This window comes from Thunnus albacares, chromosome 3, assembly GCF_914725855.1.
Source record: "Thunnus albacares chromosome 3, fThuAlb1.1, whole genome shotgun sequence".
NCBI lineage: Eukaryota > Metazoa > Chordata > Actinopteri > Scombriformes > Scombridae > Thunnus > Thunnus albacares.
Window position 1 is genome coordinate 12,128,298 of NC_058108.1, and position 21,358 is coordinate 12,149,655.

The window sequence follows — 21,358 nt, forward strand, 5'->3', positions numbered from 1 at the left end:
TAGAATCACCTTTCTATGAAATAAGCGGTCAATAAAGTTCTTTAAGAATGAATGAGAGCAAATGAATGGATGGTTAAAGGATGCATGAATGAATTAATGTAAAAATGCATAGGTGGATGGATGAATGAATTAGAAAGCTACAAATGGACAAAGAATGATTAAAGACAACAAACAGAGGAGGGATGAACTGATTTATGGATGGAATGAATGAGTGAATGATCTCAGCAGGCCTGCTGCGTCCCTCAGCGAGCAGCTGCAGGAAGGAATCTCCCCCAGACGGACATTGCTGATGATGGGCATTAGTAGCATCCATTAGAGGAAACAAGAGGGCGGGGAGGGAGACGAGAGGAGGCGAGGAGTTAGATGTTTAAAGAAAGGAAAGAAGAGAGTGGTATCCAGTGCATCAGGTACAGTATGATGTGACAAGAGCAAAAAACAGAATGAAAGGAGCACATAAAAGAGAGAAGTGTGATAAAAGGTGAAAGAAGAGGAAGGCTTAGTGATGAAAGTGTTGAGTGACACAGCCAGACAGCAATGTCTCCTGGGGGATCTTGAGTCATAAGCACATTATCCATCCATCTGTCTGTGAATACCCTCTCCTGCTTCTCTTTCTCTCTTGTTCTTTTCATCCTATTGGCCCCTCACTTTTCCCCTCAATTCTCTCTCTTCCATATCTCACTCTTCCTGTTTGCTCCACTTGCAGGATTTCACTTCTCAGGTTACAGAGACACAATGCAGAAGTGTACTTAGGCTTGTTGGGGTCAGAATATATCCACCATCACTCTAGTGTGGTGATCTCACAAGTGAAATAGATACATACTGTACACAAATACATAGACACATACAGTAAAAGCTCTGAAGCCCTGAAATCATGGATTTCCAGAGAAGTGGCTTCCTTCAAGAGGCAGATAATCAGTGATTTAAACAGGTGTAACATTAGAACATTAGAGGCTGCTGGGAATATAACACTGTACTTCCCTTTCACACCAATCACAAGATGCTTTTCATTTCTTTCATTTCTCAACCGCACACTTTTCATGAATATTGTCACTGCATCAGGACTGTCACAACTTGTTTTGTTTTTTTTAACCTTTATTTATTCAGGGGAATTTTCACTGAGAGCAATGCTCTCTTTTTCAGGAAAGCCCTGATCACATTCACACAGTTACACATTCACACCTGGAAGCTGCCCAGTACAACCACCGTCTGATTTACCAGCCACTGAGAAGCTCCACTGGAGCAGGTTAAAGGCCTTAAGGGCACCTCAGTGGTGGTAATGAGGGAGGTGCAAGCACTACTTCTTCACTTTCCCTACCCAGATTTATCCTGCCAGTCTGGGGTACTGAATCAGTGACCCTCCAGTCTCAAGCTTGCTTCTCTAACCTTTAGGCACCACTGCCTTACTATTGGATAATGTTAAGATAGCTATGTAAAGTCCCCCTCCACTCAAAATCTGTTTTTCTTCTTGGTCATTTTGTTGGAAGTGCAGAATGATGTATGTGGTGAGTTTGACACTAGTAGCTTGTTTTCAAATTCACCTGCTGAAGAAGAAAAGTTTCTCTGTGATCACCTTAAAGGTCCAGTGTGTAATATGTGTGGTATTTAGCGGCCTCTAACAGTGAGGTTCTAGATTGAAGCACTCCGCCGCTAACCCCTCCCCTCCCTAAGACTTTGGAGAGATTCCAGAAGCTACAGTGGCCTTCAAGGACAAGAAGCTATTTGCTGAAGATGTCATCGTCCACGACAACTTCGAGCATTGCTAACAAGTCAAGCGATGAGGTGGAGATGTTATTTAATTATTCAGTCTATAACACTATAGGTTATAGCTCACAAGTAAGATAGCAGTTATGAGTGTTTTATTGTTTTGGTAATACAAGCTAACATTAGCAACGTCATGCTAAATAAAACTTATGTTATTTTATTCTAACGTTAGGCATTATTGATAGCGAGATAGCGTTGGCAGGATAACGTTACATATTTTATTATCCGTTTGCAGAGTCAGGTACTGGAGGTTAGAGGAGGAGGAAGAGGGCGAGAAAGAGGGCGAGTTAGCGGTTCTGTTGCAGGCAGGGCCAGGCGAGGGAGGAGAGCAAACACCAGCACTGCGGAAGCAGGGCAAGAGGCTGGAAACCCTCTGAAGGGACCGAAGCAACTGAGGTTTGTGACGTTATTTATACAATTATTTTATCATATTCCTACCCGTTCTGCACGATATTAAAAATGCCAATACAACACAAAGTGGTATTTACATAGCAGCTCTGTGCTTTACATTACTGTAGTCTGTATAGTTTGATGTGTTATCAGTGTAATGTGAGTCAGTAGCCCCTCTTACACAGCCCATTCAAGGCGGGAATACTGCGCCTGTAATCCGCCTCGCTGTTCTGTTTAGCCCGTATTCAGACCAAATCAGGCGGCGCAGTGCATAGCTGCAGGGTTGAAGAGGTGTGTGGGTGTGTTTGTGCTTTAGAAACTAACCGCTGTAAAACAATCAGAAAATAACGTTTATCAATCAGATTCACCAGCTTCCCCACTAACTTTACTAGTGCTCCCTCTCTTCATTCACCCTCTAGCTCACTCGACCACAGCTGCTCTCTCTCTCTCTTTCTCTCGTCTTTTTAAAATGAGTTGGGAAGCCGACAGAAAGGTCTAACTTTACTTTTAACGTTATCAAACGGAGAGAAATGTCCTCCCCTTGGATCCTCTTTACGCCTATAATGTGGGTTCTCTGTATAAAAGAGGCTACAGAAAACATCAGCAACACTACTGAATGATTATATAAATACTATATAGGAACAGCATATCGAGCAGCAATATTTTGACTTTTTAAAAAAAATCATGTTATTGTTGTAGACATGTTTGGGAACACTGGACAGCCTACAATCCATATTCTGCACTACCATTACCATATTTCCAACATATCATGAAACTTATAACCTATAAAGCCTTATCTGTGTTTTTCCTGTGTTTTATTTTTTCAGAAACTTCTTGAAGAGATGACCTTGGAGGAGTACAGGCAGCTCACCAGTGAACTGCTTCAGAGGCAGCCAGGGTTCATTTTTGATGCCTTGATGATACATCAGTGCAGGCATGGTGTCCCACCGTTTGCTGGAGTGCCAGGGGTACCATGGAGTATTTATAGTAACTGTACGGACATGCCTATGGACCGGGAGAGGAAATGCTGTGGCCAGTACCCTGCAGATTGTGTAATAATAATACCGCACTTCTCCCAGTACTGTCTTGAAAATGCTTTTTATGCATTCACAGATGGTACTGGGAGGACATTATGGTATTTGGCCAAACCAGGAAGCCTGGGGATGACAACCGGGAGTACCGTTATGCTGGAGGACCAGGGACAAGTTCCCTGGTCCTCCAGAGACATCACACTGGTTTCACACCTGGCCTCTGAGTTTCCCTCCAGGTCCTCTGGAACGTCCACACAGTATCTCAGGTACTCACACACCTGCCTGTTCATCATCAAGGCATCAAATCATCTCATTTTTATTTGTTACATTTCTGATATTTTATTTATTTCATACTTGTTCTATACATTTTCTATATTTATATATTTTCTGGATAATTATTAAACTTTTTGTTTATATATTCACATTTATTCAACTTAAATGTGCAAGTTTACCAAATAAAAGATATTCATCAGATGTGCTGTGATAATTACAATGATAAACATATTAATATATACTTATACAATGACAGTATTTCCCTGTAGTCAGTATATTGTCATTACCACTTCCACCATCAATTTATATTGTCATTATTTATATTTATAAAGTAACATAAAACAGTAGTGAAGTCGGAATACCACTGATCCTCAGAACAGGGCACTGTAGTACATGTTATGGATTCATTTTCATTGCCACTTCAGGTTATGTTAACTGTAATTCACTAGTTTGAACCACAAAATAAAAATATAAAAAACAACACTAAGAATAATGACATTTGCAATAAAAATATCTTTTATTTAACAGAAACATTTTTGGACGCCCTTTTCAATCTGGACAATAAAAGGATAACATAAACATGCAGCTTTTACTGTTCAGACAAACATTTTGACAGCTTATTCTGTGTTCTTCAGAGTTGATTCTGATAAAGACAATAATCTATCAAATCATTAGTCTGTTTGAACACTAAAAGCAGTGTGATTAAACTTATCCGATCACCGTCCAGCAGTCAAATTGCTGCACATATAATAGCTGACAAGGGTCAGACCAAAACCACACCAAAGGTATTCAATTTACTGCTCTGGATGAAGATGCTCTCATGGCAGGAACAACACCCATGATACACTGGCACTGCTGTTCCTCATCTGCTCCAGGAGCTGTGTGTAGAGCAGCAGCTGCATGGAAAACTGCTTCTGTGGAAGACAGTACCGTTACACATAGAGATAATTTACTATTTCATACATTTTATACAGTTGTACATGTGAAAATACTGTTCTTTAACCAAGAGTAGGACTTACAGGGTATGTTAATATGCTACATAGGCAAACAAATGTGTATCACTTACCTAGACCTCTCCTGACTTGGTCTGCAATACTTCTGATATGGCGGGTGTGAATGTCACAGACATGGTGAATAATGCCAACCCATAGTGCCTGAGAAAAATAAAACAGCACAAATGAATGAACTTACTATTATCTATCTATCTATCTATCTATCTATCTATCTATCTATCTATCTATCTATCCGTCTGTCTATCTATCTATCTAATGTGCTCACCAGAAACTGTTCAACCTTATTCCATGCAGATTTTCATCCCAACAACAGACTAGATCAGATTATTTAATTGATTAACACACTTTCAGTCAGAGACAAGTAGCTATTCAGTGAAATCAACTTTTGTTGTCTTTGGTTGTTATGAAAACCTATGTACTCCCAGCCATCAATGGCACATGGTGAAATACCCCTGACCTATTACACAGTCACTTTAGGAGGAAGATAAAGGCAATACCATGCATCGATGCTACAGGACCTCTCTCATAGCTGGAGAAACAACAGCAACATCAAGAAAATAAGTGCTACATAACAAAGTCACAAACCCTTGTAATACATTATGTTATGTCCTAAGATGCTGGGAGCCTTGGCTGGCCTGGATAAACATACCAAAATAAATAACAGAAAATTCCACTTCTGACTGATAAATGTAAAATTAAAACTCCGGTAGCAATTACATGTTTTTCAACATTGAAACAGGGAAAACATTACTTGTGTTGGACTATAAGCTAACTTTGCCCCCCAATGTGTACATGTGCTCCTAAATGACAAATTAGGAGCAAACAATGAAATCATGGAGCACTGTGAAAAATATAAATATAAATTCACAGGATGTATTAGCTCGGTGATGAGCAGACTTCTCCTCCGTTTATCTTTCACACTAACTCATTACTCTAACTTACTGTCTTTAGCACATCACCAGCGCTAAATATCTTAGCTATCAATCAATGTGTTGTCTTACTGCCAAAGAAAATGAATAAATCGTTGGGTTATTAGCACGACGTTGCCTCCCTGTTGTCTCTTATCAGACCACCAGCTCCATGAGAGGCACAAACTGAGGCTAAAGTGTGCTAATATTTAACGTTACGTGGTGGCGTTTCTTTTCAGGGAAACTAATATACTGCTAATAAACATTGTACATCATCTAGGTTTTGAACCATTACCAGCTGGGCAAAATAAATATACATTACACTCTTACCTGTCCAGCCGTAAACAGGAAACTTCGGCGTCAGTCTGCAAACATTTCTCTCATCAGGGATTTCCATCTGGGTTTATCCTCGTTTTATGCCGTTGCTTGTCCCGATTTTGTTTAGCTTCTTCGTGTTTTCATTTCTTTGACGACGACAATTCACGCTCCTGTGATTTTCTAAATAAGTATGATCCTCCATTTATCAGATTTTGGTTTCAAAAACTTCTCACAATACAAAATGTTTGGTCCGTTCTTCTTCTTCTTTGTTTTAAAACCGGTGCATTTCCGGTAGTCGCCCACTGAATCTAAAATGCGTACGGCCCTCACTGGAGCCAGTGTTAGGTTTGTCCGTTCTGCGCTACTGTAGAAACATAGCGATGCAACATGGCGGCCACCATGGAGGGGGACCGGCTCCCATGTAGATATAAAGGGCTTATTTCTAGGGTAACAAAAACACAACAATTATTATTTTCAGCTGATTAGACACTAATTAAGATATACTTATAAATAATCTATTCAATTTTTACCAAGTCTGTTCTTTTAGATGTTACTAAAGACTACACACTGGACCTTTAAGTTGCGTACCTACCAGCAGGAAGTGTGACATCATAACTAGTGTGGAGCCAATCATGGTCCAGTATGCAACTTACACAAGTGCAATATGGAAAATTGAGGCCTCCAGTGCACATACACTGAGAACTAACTTTTTAGTGAAGTAGGAGACATCCTACTGCATGTGTCCAGCAGTCAAACTAAATATTTGAATATTCATGGATTCTGGATTTTTCAATGAGGGAGAAGAAGTAGATATCATTTTAAGGATTTGAATGATGTAATTGTAATTTCCTTTGTGGAAAAACTATAATTAGAAACAAATTATTTTTCAAAGCATAGTATTTTTATATATCTAAAAAAATGTCTAGAGGGGTCTTAAAGAATGATGTTGTGCTTGTTGCCATTTTCGATATATAAGATATTTTTGAGTCATGAGATAGAATTTGGAAAGAGAGGCTTGTGACTGAAAGGTTTCGATGTTGAATCCTGGGACTGACTGGCTGGAGGAAGACACTTCCTGTCAAGTTCTGTTCACTCACTGGACCAATAATAAGTACTAAGCTCACACTGACTTATTACTAATGAACCAAGAGATCTAAACATGAAGTCACATGGACTGATAACTGAGGTAACTGTTTTAGTGACTGTCATCCTGTATCATCAGTGCCACGTCTGGGAGGAAAATTAAGACAAAGTTTATTCCGAGAATGTTAACGGGTCATGCTGCACTTTACTGCACCTTATGCATTTATTCATCCACTCTGGTGGTCACAAAGAGCTCACAAAGACATAAGTGGTTATGAGCATTATTAGGCGAGACTGCATCTGGACCACATATGACATAAATAATGATGGACAGCTGGAAACACGATGAAAACAAGACATTTTGTACCACGATGCCAGGGGAAAGTTGCTGTGTGGTCACTCACTTTTTTATGAGGAACTACCAAAATTACACAGAGTAGGACGCAAGCACAACACACCTCTTAAACTCATTTTCCCTTTCTGATGTATCAGGGAAAATCCCTGCACTTGTGCTGATGCAAATATGTGTTACCATGGCTACCAAATAATCTTGCATAATTCTGTAGTTTGCTTATATACAGTATATTGCTTACGGAATCGCTTACTTGACAGTTCCAATATATTCATTTAATATTCTCCCAATTATGTATGAGCTTATTATACTTTTTATCTATTCTCTACATTTTTGATGTGAATGACTTCAGCAGCCTGTAGAGAATAGGCATAGTGCCAGATAACCATGTTCATGGGTGTGTTATTGTGTCCACACCCACACAGTTGGGACATGCACAGTACACTGCAGCCTAATAATGATGCCAAGAGCCAATTTTATTCGAAATGATTCACAGTGATTCACACAATAAGAGCATTTTAGAGAAATAAATAAGACTGGATTCTGCGTTAGTGCTTTGCAGGATTTCTTTTTCTTATTGTTTCACTGTAGTGGTGCATGTAATAAGATATGGCTACATTCTACAATAATGTCAATACTGTCAAACTACTAGTTTCTTTGAGCCTTTCTAAGCTTGTATAAGTGACAATTTCCCACAATTGTTTCCTGTTTAATTGTAGTGTTACTGGAATGCCAGTTACACTTCTCCTGCTGCACCTATTTTAGTGCAAGATGAGTTACCAAAATACCAAATGAGTGCAGGTGAGGTACAAACTCTAAGAAGTGTGATTGACTGCACTGGAAATATCTCAATATGACATCATTTCTAGGGTTTTCCCCCAGGTAACTCTGTGATCTGAGACATTAATGTAATTGACACAGAGCTGAAGCAAAAGCACAAGTTCAAACAAACATTTAACTTTTAACTAACTTCAGATTGATTCAAACAGTATTGGATGAAATGTGTACAGCACGTGATTATCAAACTAAAAACTAAACTGACAGAGCTGCTTTGCTCCTTTGGTTGTGCAGAGTTTTTTCCTCACACATCTTCACCTGATTGTGACTGTCTGAGCTGTTTGCTTCTGTTTTACTCAATTTATAGAGTAAAAAGTTTTCTTTTTATCTAACATTATGACATGCTCTGAACCCACCATAACAATCAATGTTGTTATTCAGTGATGATCTAAACAGTCACCTCACTCCTTAAAGACTACATGTGTCTCTTGCTGTGAGAATTAATGCCTCTGCTTTCCTCCCAAAAGGTTAAAAGTATAATAATTTCTTCTGGCATAATCAGGGAAGTCTTTATCTCAGGTGAAGTGGCATGCCTCTGAGATAATACACTGTGGGAAACCCTAATGTCATCTCCCAGCAATGAAGTGTTTTAGGGTGGATTTTTCCCCTAATGCTGAGGCTGGGGCTGGGCAGGGAAACAAACACTGCGGAGAAATAAACACACACACAAGCTGACTAATGGGGCTGTGGCAGCATTTATAGATTATCCCCCACTGCCCACACTTATGCTTTCTCGTACATTTGTTCACTAGTGGCATCTCCATATTCTTCTCTGTATATGTTATTGCATTCCACACATACTTAGTCTAACTTGTATTTCTAATACAAGTTCATTAGTATTAGAAACACCTGTGTTTTTACTACTATGACAAGTCAAAATGTCTGCTGTGAAAAAAGCTCATTGTTTCTTGAGTTGTGGCCATGAGAGCCCAATATGGATAGTGGGAAGGGCGAATTCAGGTGTACATAACATACAAAGTGTGGTAAAGTAGTATAGTTTAGTTAGTTAGCTTAGTATATCCTAGCCTCATCCTTGCCTTAGAATAAAATCCCTAACCATGTGTTCAAGTAAATATTACGTTTGGCCAATGTTAGTTTTACTCCAGTCTGCAAGCTTTATCTAACTACAAACAATGCTAACTGACATAAATAAATAATTACTCAGCACCTCCAAATCTGAGGCCATCGTGCTCTGCCGGAAAAAGGTGGACTACTCCCTCCGGGTTGGGAGTGAGATGCTGCCCCAAGTGGAGGAGTTCAAGTATCTTGGGGTCTTGTTCACAAATGAGGGTAAGATGGAGTGTGAGGTTGACAGGCGGATGGGTGCAGCATCAGCAGTAAAGCAGGCGTTGTACCGGACCGTTGTGATGAAGAAAGAGCTGAGCCAGAAAGCAGAGCTCTCAATTGTGTTTGCGTCCCATCCCTCACCTATGGTCATGAGCTTTGGGTAGTGACTGAAAGAATGAGATCATGGATAGAAGCGCCTGAAATGAGTTTCCTCCGGACAGTGTCTGGGCTCAGCCTTAGAGATAGGGTGAGGAGTTCGGACATCTGGGGGAGCTCAGAGCAGAGCTGCTGCTCTTTTGCATTGAAAGGAGCCAGCTGAGGTGGTTTGGACACCTGATTAGGATCCTCCTGGACGCTTAACTCTGGAGGTGTTCCGGGCATGTACAACTGGAGACCCCGGGGCAGACCCAGAACATACTGGAGGGACTACATATCTCTCTTGGCCTGGGAACACCTTAGGATCCCCCAGGAGAAAATGGACGGCATTGCCATGGAGAAGGATGTCTGGGTTTCCTTACTCAATCTGATGCCACCGGGACCCGGTCCCAGATAAGCGGGGGAAAATGGATGGATGGAATAAACAGTTCCAGTCTTGTAACAATCAACCTGATATGCAGGTACTTTTGAAAATGTACTAGGTTACAGATTACTAGTTACCCTGTTAAAAATGTAAGATTATTTTTTATTACATTTGATTACTTTTTAATTACTTTTCTAACAAATGTTTTAAACTGGGTAACAAAGCCGAAGAGTTAAAAGGCGTCTGTTAGCTAGCTAGCAATTAATTGAATGAATAGAGATTAAAAATAAATATGTAGCCTAGCCTACTGGAAGGGCACCGAGCAAAATATAGAGCTAAATTACATCTAAATAACATGGTAGGGTGGGAGGTACTTTGTTTTATGTGATTGATTGCAGTTACATTAACTTACCTGAAGATGTTTCCTCAGATTTGACATTGAGCATTTCAATGTTGAAAGCCTTTTCACTGCTGGTAAACAAGCTTTACACTGTACAGTAATATTAGAGCCCTTTTCTGATATCAAAAGGAAAATATTGTTGAATATCCAGCACTGAAAGATGTTCTTATCCCACAACATAGCCACCCGCCTTGACATAGTCGGCTGGTCAGGGGCATAGCAGACTCAGCTAGCTTAGAGCAATGTGCCTTGATTTGATTTGCAGATGAGAGGTGGTGCAAATTAAAACAAGAGAACCGATCAAAAACAATGCTCAAAATTTGAGTGCATACTGCCGAATGAATGGAGCCTGTCTAGACATACACTGTATATGGAACTGCCTACTACATAATACCAACGAACGCAGTATGTACTATGCACAACACATGGTACTGCATACTGCTTTTCATAATAGTATGCAGTATGAAACTGTTCGATCGATTTAATTTGCAGTATGCTAGGACAGGCTTAGCCGGTTTATGGGTGTTGAAAGCAGAAGTAAACAATAGCAAGACTAATGACAAACCAGCACTACTGTGTAGCATCCCTGGGTTTTCATGATTCACAAATGTCAAAAAATGAATTTTCTAAACGTAAGTTAATAATGTGATGTTGACAGAATGAAAAAGGCGTAACTCAACTGCGAGGGCATTGTGCGCTGTAGAGGACAGTCTACAGCACACACAGCAGATTTGTGACATGTTCCAGATACAGAAAGCATATGTTAAGTGGGGAAGTGGCTTATATAACCAATTACAGCAAATGCATTTCATAGGAAAAATAATGTCACTCAGCTAATGTTGCACTTTTTGTAATATTTAACCAAAATCACAATCTCCCCCTTGCCATGTATAGGCTAACCCTAACAACATATGAGACACAGACTGCAAACTCACATCTCTGCTATCAAAGTCCTGTGCTCTACACATCCATCCAGACAGCCTCCCTATGACTTATCTGCAGTTTCCTCCAAAGCAAATTTGCCAAAGCAAATTAGTAGCATATAAAAATATTTGAGGTGATTGCATAGCGTATGCTGAAACATGCATTACTTACAACTTGATACACAACTTTTGTATAATGCTCTGAATGCACACACACACACACACACAGAGGAAGCAAATGGGATTATAGAGTGTATCTGTCTTTGTGCGTCACTCCTGCTGAGCCAGATTAGACTGAGCTTCACCTCAACCTTACAGGTCTGTTTAGGGCAACAGACTGGATAAAACCATAACACAGACACTGTCAACCTGTGTTCTCTACTCACTGTCTGTCTAACTCTCTCCTTATCCCACACTCTCCCGATCCTCTAATCCTGTCATCTTTATTTCTGTGCACACATACAAACAAAATGTGTTTCATATTAACAGACACAGACAGATGGACACACACCTGCACTCCACCCTGTGTATCAGGGCTCCATAAAGGTGCCAGTTACAGTCCCGCTCTGCTTTCTTTCCGTCCATCGTTCCGCTGAAGAGGACCAGGGTGACGTGTCTTCATCTCCTGATGAAAAACACGTCAGAATTAAGAGTTAGAGTACGCCGTGGTGTACATGGGATTGTTGTAGTCTGAATCACTTAGAATCATCTTACATCACTGAGGAAAGATACAGGCACAGGCAGAATCAGATCTAATGCTGTAGATAGATAAACAGACAGACAGATGCAGGAGTGTCAGCATCAGTGTTATACTATTAATGACTGTTCCATGAGCCACACATGATTTTCATCTGAAAGGAAGGGAAAGCTATGAAGAGGGGACTGGAACAATGGAGAGGAGCTTAGCTCTTCATTCATACGCGCTAATCAAACAACTCGGTAATCATCACGGGGGGGAGGGGGGGGTAGAGAAAAGAATGAGTGAGTAAGCGTAGAGAGGGAGAGAAAGAAGCAGGGCTGAGCAGAGGAGAACACAGAGGAGGAAGCCGAGGAAGAAGAGATAAAATGGGTAGAGGGAAAAGACAAGAACAGACACACACTGTCCCATCAGAGAGTTTGACAGACAGACATAGACGACGGCTGAGAGAAAGGTCGGAAAAGAGGTATGGGCCGGGAAATGAACGAGGGAGTTAAAGTGGTGGTGAAGTGAGTCGAGGGAGGAGGAAGACGGAAAGACAGACGAGGGGAAAAAGACAGCAGGGCTCCATCACAACAGGAATGGGCCTGCCTGGGCTGCTTGTGCTGTTTGTGGAGTCCCACTTGCCCCTGCTCTGCTCCAAACACCATCCATATTTAATGAGGCCCTTACAAAGCCCTGGGAAAAGAGATGCTGGGAACTCTTCTGTCCCCCTCCTCCCACCTCCACCTTCCCCATCACTCAAATTCTCACCCCTCAGTACTTTTTCTCTTTCATAATTCTCCCTCCTCTCGCCCTTTGCTGTTGTCTCTACCTGTTTTTCTGAATACGTCTCTATACATCACCCTTTAGTTATTTTTAAAGATTGATTGTCTCCTTGCACTCCACTGCCAACTCCTCCCAAAGTACGACATGATGTTAAGCAAGCACACAGCGCCGACCTATTAGCTCAGCATGTGGCTGCCAATGCTTAATTTTAGTCTGGTGCATTTCAAACAGGGCGACTCCTCCATCTTTTCTTAAAAACAGAGAGAGACTTGGGCAGGATCAGCTGTGTTCTCTCACCCATAAAGAAACAGCATGCACGTGTTCTCTTTTCCTCTCTTGTACCCACTCACATTCAAAAACAAATTGAGGCACATGCTCTTTGTGATTGTGCATATGTGTATATGTGTGTGTATGTGTGTGTGTGTGTGTGTGCAATGATGTGTTTGATTTTATGAGTGTATGTATGTTTTTATTATGTGAGAGAGTGGTTGGAGTTTGTGTGTGTGTGCGTGTCTGTGTGTGCGTGTCTGTGTGTGTGTGTGTTAGTCAAAGTGCTGCATGCATCAATAATGTATCTAGATAATGCAGCCGCTTCACTCTACCAACAACTAACAGGCATACCGACGCAAAGAGGAAGAGAATGAGGGGGAAGACAGACAGAGAGACATAGAGGCAGGAGAGAGAGAGAGGGAAAATACATGAGGTTGCAAAGAGAGGAAAGATGAGAAAGGAGAATATGAGTAACACAAAAAGAGAGCATGAAGGTGACGTTATGAGGGGAAGGGAAACCTTAAGAACATATGTCCGTGTGTCACACCTGGGTGTCAGATATTATTTGGGAATGATTCTCAGTGTTTTAACACACTAAGAGCGGGTGGGGTTAATGCAAGAGGCTAACACAGATGTCAGTCATTGATTTTCAAGTACTCTACACATTATGGCAGATGTTGTATTATGTGTATTATTTACAGCTTGAACTTGTGAATTTATTTAGTTTAGTTTGCCTATAAACCAATGAATGAAAAAAACAATAATACAAACATTCAAGTGGAAATCAGATTGTAAAAATATCATTTGCAGTGTAAAGCTGTTTTCATGTATTGGCAGAAAAACATGGCTCTTGTTCTGCACAAGTTGCTTTCATTCTTGGGAGGAGTGGAGGAGTCTATGCAGCAACTTATTGGAATATAGCTACACACAACATACAAAATAATGGAGGAGGTGCACATAAGTGCAGTTTTTCTGGAATAATGTGAATATGCCTTAACACATGTAACACTCAAAGTTAGTTTAATAACTGTTTTCTTCTGAATGTTCTCTTCTATTACAGAAACACTTAATGAGCTGAGCTGTCCTTGTTGCCAAGGAACCTTATTTTCTGTAAACTCACCCATGATAGCAGACAACTCAACCACTTTCGGATGCCTGGGAACCTAAAATTTGAGTGAGAATTCTGAAATTCAAAAACAATGATCTTACTAATAGTAGATTAAAGGCCCTGCACAAGCACGCAGGTGTTTTCAATGTGCCTGTCTGATTAGACTATGCTAACAGTTAGTGGTGTAACAGAACATAGTTGATCCATCATCCGTACAGATTTAATGTGCAAAATTTAATGTCTCTTTGGAGACAAAGTAAACAAACTGCTGTAGCTACAAGTCATGGACAGACAGCGTGTCGCTAACAGGGATTTTGAAGAAGAAGAACCAAACCAGCATCTAACCGGTGAGATATGACATATTCAGGTATGTTTACATGCTGTTTTATGTGCTGCAACTGAGCAGCTAATTTGCTATCTAGCTGCTAACTGATGTTAGAGGTGGAGGTTTTCCCTGCTGAATGTTTGTTTGGTGGCTCGTTCAACAAGCTAAGCTGCAGGACAAGATGTGTTTTCATGTTTGTAAGTTCATGAAGTTTTAATGATGTGGACACTGACTATTGTTTCATTCACTACTGTGTTTAAAAGAAGAGGGTATCATGCCTCATATTGCACCTTAATTTAACAATTGAGTATTGAATATTTTATATATTTTAAGATTTCTTTAAACATTTGACTTGAATGTTGTTTTCATTTAAGACCATGGGAAAAAGTTCCTTGCTTTTAGTTTTACAAAATAATGAAGAGCAGAGTTATATTTGTCTCCTTTTTTTTTTTTTTGCTGATCCGAAAAATGACCAATATGTGACTCAAAACGTTGATACAATCTGAACTGTGAGTTTTATGATCTTTTGCACCCCTACAAGCAGTGCTGGCAACTGATTGAATGATAACAGTGTAAGTTGTCCTGCACTAACAGCTGCAACTAAACTAACAGGAGTGTGAGAAAGCTCTCAATCAAGCACAGTTTGTACACACATACAGTCCTGAGAAGAGGTTTTGTCAAGAATAAATGAAAACACCTGTGTGCAGATACTATGAGTGTGAAGGTGGCTTTAAGGATTCACTAAAAAACTCCAGATAAAAACATTAGGTAACTTCACAACTTTATCTATAAGGCCCAGTGCTAATGTATCATCCGTAAACTACCCACATTATTGTAATGTTTACCAACTCAGCTTTGAGCATCTGCTTCATGATGTACAATATGCTTCTCCTGGACAAGATTGGACACAAGAGTGTGAAGACGTTTCCTGTTCTGGAAGTTTCACCCACTAATTCCCATTTGACAGCAAACCATTTATAACAATAATCTCAATATTATAATCAATATCAATAATATTCAACACATTGACAGCACAAATGCCTTTACATTTCACTACGAATATAAAAACTATTGTCAGTATTGCACTAATTTGATGAAAAATGCAGATATTTATATGAAAATGTCATGGATTGTTTCAAATATATGAACATACATTTTGCATATAACATTTAACGTGAATTATCTGGTGTACCTATGAGTGAGTAAAATAGGGATGCTGCTAAAAATTATTTTCATTATTGATTAATGTGCTGATTATTTTCTCAATTAATCATTTAGTCAATGAAATGTTAAGAAACTGGCCTCAGTGATGCCTTCAAACTTCTTGTTTTGTCCAACTAACAGTCTAAAACCTGAAAATATTCAATTTACTGTCATGTATGACACAGAAAAACAGCAAATCGTCACATTCGAGAAGCTAGAAGCAGAGATAGTTTGGCATTTTTGCTTAAAAAATGAAACAATTATTCTACTATCAAAATAGTTTCTGTTAATTTTCTTTCAATCAATTAATCAACTGGTAATTGCAGCAGTGCTACAGTAAATTATATCAGTCTCCTCCTACTACATGGTTGATGCTAGATTGGATCAGGGACGGTTTGTAAAACTCTTTCAACATTAACGTTAACCATAAGCTAAACCTAACCGCACTTGTGACAGTTTGTCTCTCCACCTGATCAAACCTAGTATTTATCCTACTACATGGGTCTGTTGCCTTATGTGCTAATTCAGTGTTTTTATTCATTCAGTCTAATTCATACCTTTCTCAATTTTTTCTCCCCTTTGTGCTGCTCTGACCCAAAAGTATTATAGGTTCACTCCTGTAAGGGCAGCAGAGAGGGGACACAATCCAATAAGCATCACATCACAGTCAGACACAGACACACACGCATCCACACACACACATTTAAACAATCCTTGTAACCTAATGACCTTTTAAGGTAAATGCCTACCATGTAATTGACATAGACAGTGGGTGGCTTACACGGTGTGTGTGTGTGTTTGTGTGCAATGATGTGTGTGTGTGTGTCAAGTTGCACATGTCAGCAAGTGATTTACATGTAATTTACATTAAACTTATCAGTTACTTGACTTTGGAGCAAAGTTTACAGAGATTTCTCAAGAATCTTGGTTTAGTACGCAGTGCCAAACAGAGTGACGGTTAAGATGATATGTTGCCTTTCTCTCATCAGTTGATTCATATTTCATTGCAGTTTATGAGTGTTGTCTCAGGGAGCAGAAGGTTGGCTTTGATTCATTTATTCATTTACATTTATCTTCGATCTCCACTCTGTCAATAAGTTAAATGGGTGTTTGGCAAAAAAGAAAATAGGATCGAAGGTAACACCGGTGCTATCATATTCATTCATGTGTATTTTTGTCTATCCGATGTTACAAACTCTGTTTCTATTTTTTGAATTCACAAATCCTTGAGATTTATGATCTATGACTAATAGATATAAATCTCAAGCTGGTTCCTTCCTGTTAGGGAGATGAAACAGGCATCATAGGGATCAATTGTTTGCCATTAGTCTTACGGATCATTAAGTTTTTATCAATGAGGCACAGACACGCAGACAGTGGCTTTACTGTTTAGTAGGATAATTAATCCACTGACACGTGGGCAATTAGACTGGTTCTAGTGAGAGGGATGGGTTTTCTTTTTTACATTGGCTTATTACTTTATCTGTCCTCTGCCAAATTCACAGTGAGAGCTGACAATTAGAAAGATAGTCCTCATGAGTCCCTGAGTCATTTGGCTACCTTCATGATTTAGCTTAGTCGACTGTCTAAAATATCTTATTTTGACAATTGATTAATCATTTTCCATGCAAAAATGACAATTGATGGTTCCAGTCACAGTGACAGTTGATTGAATACCTTAACATTTTATAGTGTTAGTCAGATAAAGCAAGCAAATTGAAGACATCACCGTGGCCTTTCCTTTTTTAACATTCCATGGACTAAACAATAAATCAACTAATCAAGAGCAGCCCTTGCTCAAATCAAGCCTGTAAAGAACACAGTTTTCTGGCGCTGCTAAAAACTTCATGTCCCCTGGATGCAGCTGCATCATGTTCAGATTGCGCCATGGCTGCCTCATGTCTCTGTTACTGCTAAAATGTTGACTGAAAGTGCCAAAAGAGGAGCGTCAGTCTACTAAAGCCACATTTCCAATAATGTTTAGAGTTGTTTTGCAGACAATTTCCGTGTCTTACAGGCGTATTGGAAACAAGTTTGCATGACAACAGCTTGTAGCTGTACTGTTTTAATAACTTGTCTTTACTGAATCTTAAATGCTAATTAAAAGCAATATATATAAATATTTCCATACAAGTGAACGAAACACGTCTGGAAAAAACAGACCCACCCAGCGTATAAAGCGCTGCTACATCATGTGGGCTGGAATGGCAGCAACATGATCTAGCCAGAAATCAACACAGCCACATTTGATGGACATTGATGGACATAGGCTTCAGATATATACTGTAGATACTTTGAGCATATGAAGAGTACAGACAGGTAACTAGAAAACAACCAAATATGGTTTAGACATATATCCCACCTATATTTATACATTTCAATCTGCACAGCTAGAGGAGGAGAGGAGCTACTTTAATGTGGCCCTGAGCAACAAGGGCCCCTCAGACATACAAGGTGATGCAGTATGAAATTACATGATCAAAGGAATAAATTGACATTTTGGGAAATACGCTTGTTTTCTTACCGGGAGTTAGATGAAAAGATTGATACCACTTTTATGTCTGTATAATAAATATGTAGCTGGAGTCAGCAGCTTAGCTTAGTAAAAATGCTGAAAATAGGGGAAAAGAGTTAGAAAGGCTCTGTCCAAAGTAAAAAAAATCTGCCTTCTATTACCTTTAAAGCTCATTAATTAACACATTATATATTGTTTGTTTATTGCGGTGCTGGAAGCATCAATGTTTCAATCAAGTTTGTTTAATCCTTACAAAAAGTGTAAAATGACAACTTGTGATTTTACGAGGGGCTGTGTGCTGGACTGTTTCTTGGTCAGCAGCAGTAACTTCCTGGAGTTTCCAGTGGTTGCCTGGCAACTGTTCCTGGCTATATATTTATCATACAGACATGAAAGTGGTATTGATCTTCTCATCTAGCTCTCGAACTCATCTAACTAAGAAAGTTAATAGGTGTATATTCCAAAATGTCAGACTAGTCCATTGAGAGTGGGGCATCAGATCATGTTGTGGAGGAGAAAAGCAACACTCTTATAACTCTGTTTAGATATTCTTTCTTCAAGATCCTGAAGAAGTCAATGTGATGAAACATCAATCTTCAGAACTGAACATGTGCAGCTTTCTCCTTCTGCCTTTTATGGCTGCCTGTACGCCAGCACCTCACTAGAATAGGTGGGCTGTTTCCTTCAGCTCTTCATCGGTGGCCCAGAATTCCCACTAACTGCTGCATATATCAGATTTACAGAGGTAAAATCTAAAGCAAAAGAAAGCACAATGAATCAGCACAGTGGCATCAGTTTATCGTCTGTCCCCATCCAATAGGAACTGATGGATAGCCTCTGATGGGCCTAGTGCACTAAAAGCGCTTAAAGAACTATTTCTGCTGTTGTCGGAAAACCCTTTAATAAGGAGTTTCAGATTGAAGCCAAACTGGCTGAAAGTGCCGTCTATATGGTAAAGGAGATTAGGGTTGACCTAAAACCTTTTAGACCTTATTAGAGCAGTTCTTCCTAGCCTCTTTACTTTCTCATTCACCGCTGTGCTGTAACAAGTCAGGGAGAGCTGCATTTTCAAAAGTAGCCTAAGTATACAGTAGCACAATGTAAAGGCTGATATTGAGATTTTGGGGTCGAGAGTTTTTATACGTAACTTCTTTGGTTTGTCGAAATAACAAAATTTTACTCTGCTTCCAATTTTACCTCTGAGTGTAAAGCTTAAAAGCTCTGATGGAGAAGAACGCTGAGGAAGATTTGGTTACATCAGGAGACCAGAGCTGAACAGAGTGCTATGCATGTGTGTGTGTGTGTGTGTGTCTGTGTGTGTGTGTGTGTGTGTGTGTGTCTGTCTGTCTGTGTGTGAACCAAAACGAGTGGGCAATAAGCACTTTTCTAATCTTCGTTTTGAAAAGTGCAATCTGCACAATCTGTATACAAATTAACTTTATTATTATTATTATTAATGCAGTGCCAAAGGTCCTTACAAGTATCTGCATACATCATTTGTACGTCTGAATGTGTGCAGGCATGTGTGTGCACCTTATGTTTGTGTGTAGAGAAACGTACACACAGCTTCGTACCAAGGTTGACAGACACACCCCGAGTTTTCACCCAGTATTAAACTTGACAAATACGAAGCATCAAAAATGTAGCCGAACCTAAAAATAACATCATAAATTAGTAAAGCCTGGGAGGGTCTTCAGAACTCAGCGGGCCTCATATTCTTCTTCTTCTTCTGTTTCATTTCTGCGCTGAGTGTCAGGGCTCGCTTTGTATTCACATCTCACCATGAAACACAGATACATGTTTGCGTTGCACACACCCATGGATGTGGGCACACACAGTTCACATGATACAGATGCAGACAACCCACACACACAGACTGTGACACTTATTAGCATGTAACAATGACATCTACACAGTGTGCTGTGTTTCAGGAGGCAGGCTGAAGCATGATGCAGCAAAATATCTGGAGCAACATCTTACTGTAAAATGCATGTAGTAGTGTGTGTCTATGTGTCTGTATGCACATAATGAGTGCCTGTGTGTGTGGTTGTGCATGTTCTTGCTTGCAGTGATGCATTAGTAAAGCACATTTTGATTTTACACAGACTATGTACTATTAGTCTATTCATCAATTGTTTAGCAGTAGTTGAATATAGAAAATGACAGAGGCATTTGCTTTGAAAGGAGCCAGGGAATGCCTCAGTCTGTTTGTATCTTATCTGGCTGAAGTGAGATATCTGAGAGCATTAGGACCACCTTCCTGATACCTCCCAGTCCTTTCCGCACAGTCCATGTGTCAGACTGTCTCTAAGCTTAAGAGTCCCTGCCTCCTCCCCCTCATGTGCACCTCTCCTTCATCATATGACTTAGGTGGATTTAAACAGGTAAAGTCGTCAATGAGTGGTAACTTTCACCTGCTTTATCCCAGATGGAGTATTTTTTGGGAGAGAGCAGGTATTCATTTGCTCATTCACTGCTGGTTGTGCATTTAGTTACAACTTAGTGGTTTGCATAAGAGTTTAATGATAAATTATGACTTTTCTCATTTCGGGTGGGCTATATTGAAAGGCTAAACCTGCCAAGCTTCTTTTACATTCTCAGTTTGTTAGACAATAAACAAGATAACAGTGTAATACATATTTTTAAGCATAACTTGAGTTTTTTTTTCTTATTTTTCTTTTAAAAAATGTGTGGCGTTTGTCGAGCATCGTCATTTGCTTGCTAGCTTACATCGGGGTACTCAGAGGAAACAAATGCAATTTGTATTGACAGAAATATATTCCTGGCTCTTTGTATCTAGTTGTTGTTCAGTCTAGTTGGCTGCATAATACTAATGAGGTTTAAAGACCTTACCGAGTAGCGGGTATCTCCTCTCTAATCCCCTCCTGAGCGCAGGGCGGGCCGTCCAGACCGCCCTGGATGTTGAACAACTTCGAAAAGCGGTGCAAAAAAAAAAAAGCCGCACCTCCGACAGACAGTGAAGAAGTCAGTAATCCATATCAGCTGGTGTGTAGACAGCAGGAGGTACACTACACGAGACCCCTGTGAGAAATCAAAAGGTGCGTTTGATAAAGTCCCAGAGCAGGTGAGCGCGCGAGATGCGGATGGGTGAGGCGCACGCGGCTCGCGGCTTAAAGTACTGTAATCTCTCTCTCTCTCTCTCTCTCTCTCTCTCTCTCTCTCTCTCTCTCTCTCTCACACACACACACACACACACACACACACACACACACGCACGCACACACATACACAAAGTTTTAATAGTGATGGTTGAGTCGTCGCTTCATAAAGAGTAGCCTAAACAAACAGTGGAGATATACACTTTGAGCTCTCTGGTGTTTACACACCTGCATCTCTCACTCTCTTGTGCATTTGT

General features: G+C 40.0%; 1 protein-coding gene and 1 long non-coding RNA gene across 2 annotated transcripts in view; one reads left to right on the top strand and one right to left on the bottom strand.

Annotated features, from left to right (window-relative positions):
* The window catches only part of LOC122979186 (FERM and PDZ domain-containing protein 1), a 43,344-nt gene extending 22,232 nt beyond the window's left edge, over positions 1-21,112 (bottom strand). Inside the window, exons 1-2 of the mRNA XM_044346441.1 lie at positions 20,836-21,112; positions 11,608-11,721 (exon numbers count right to left, since the gene is read on the bottom strand). The gene's annotated coding sequence lies outside the window, so the exon portion shown is untranslated. The remainder of the gene's footprint in view (positions 1-11,607; positions 11,722-20,835) is intronic.
* Positions 1,577-3,490, top strand: LOC122979188. Its single transcript, XR_006402809.1, has 3 exons — positions 1,577-1,779; positions 1,997-2,157; positions 2,979-3,490. It is a non-coding gene; the product is annotated as an uncharacterized LOC122979188 (long non-coding RNA).
* Positions 21,113-21,358: the final 246 nt, after the last annotated feature.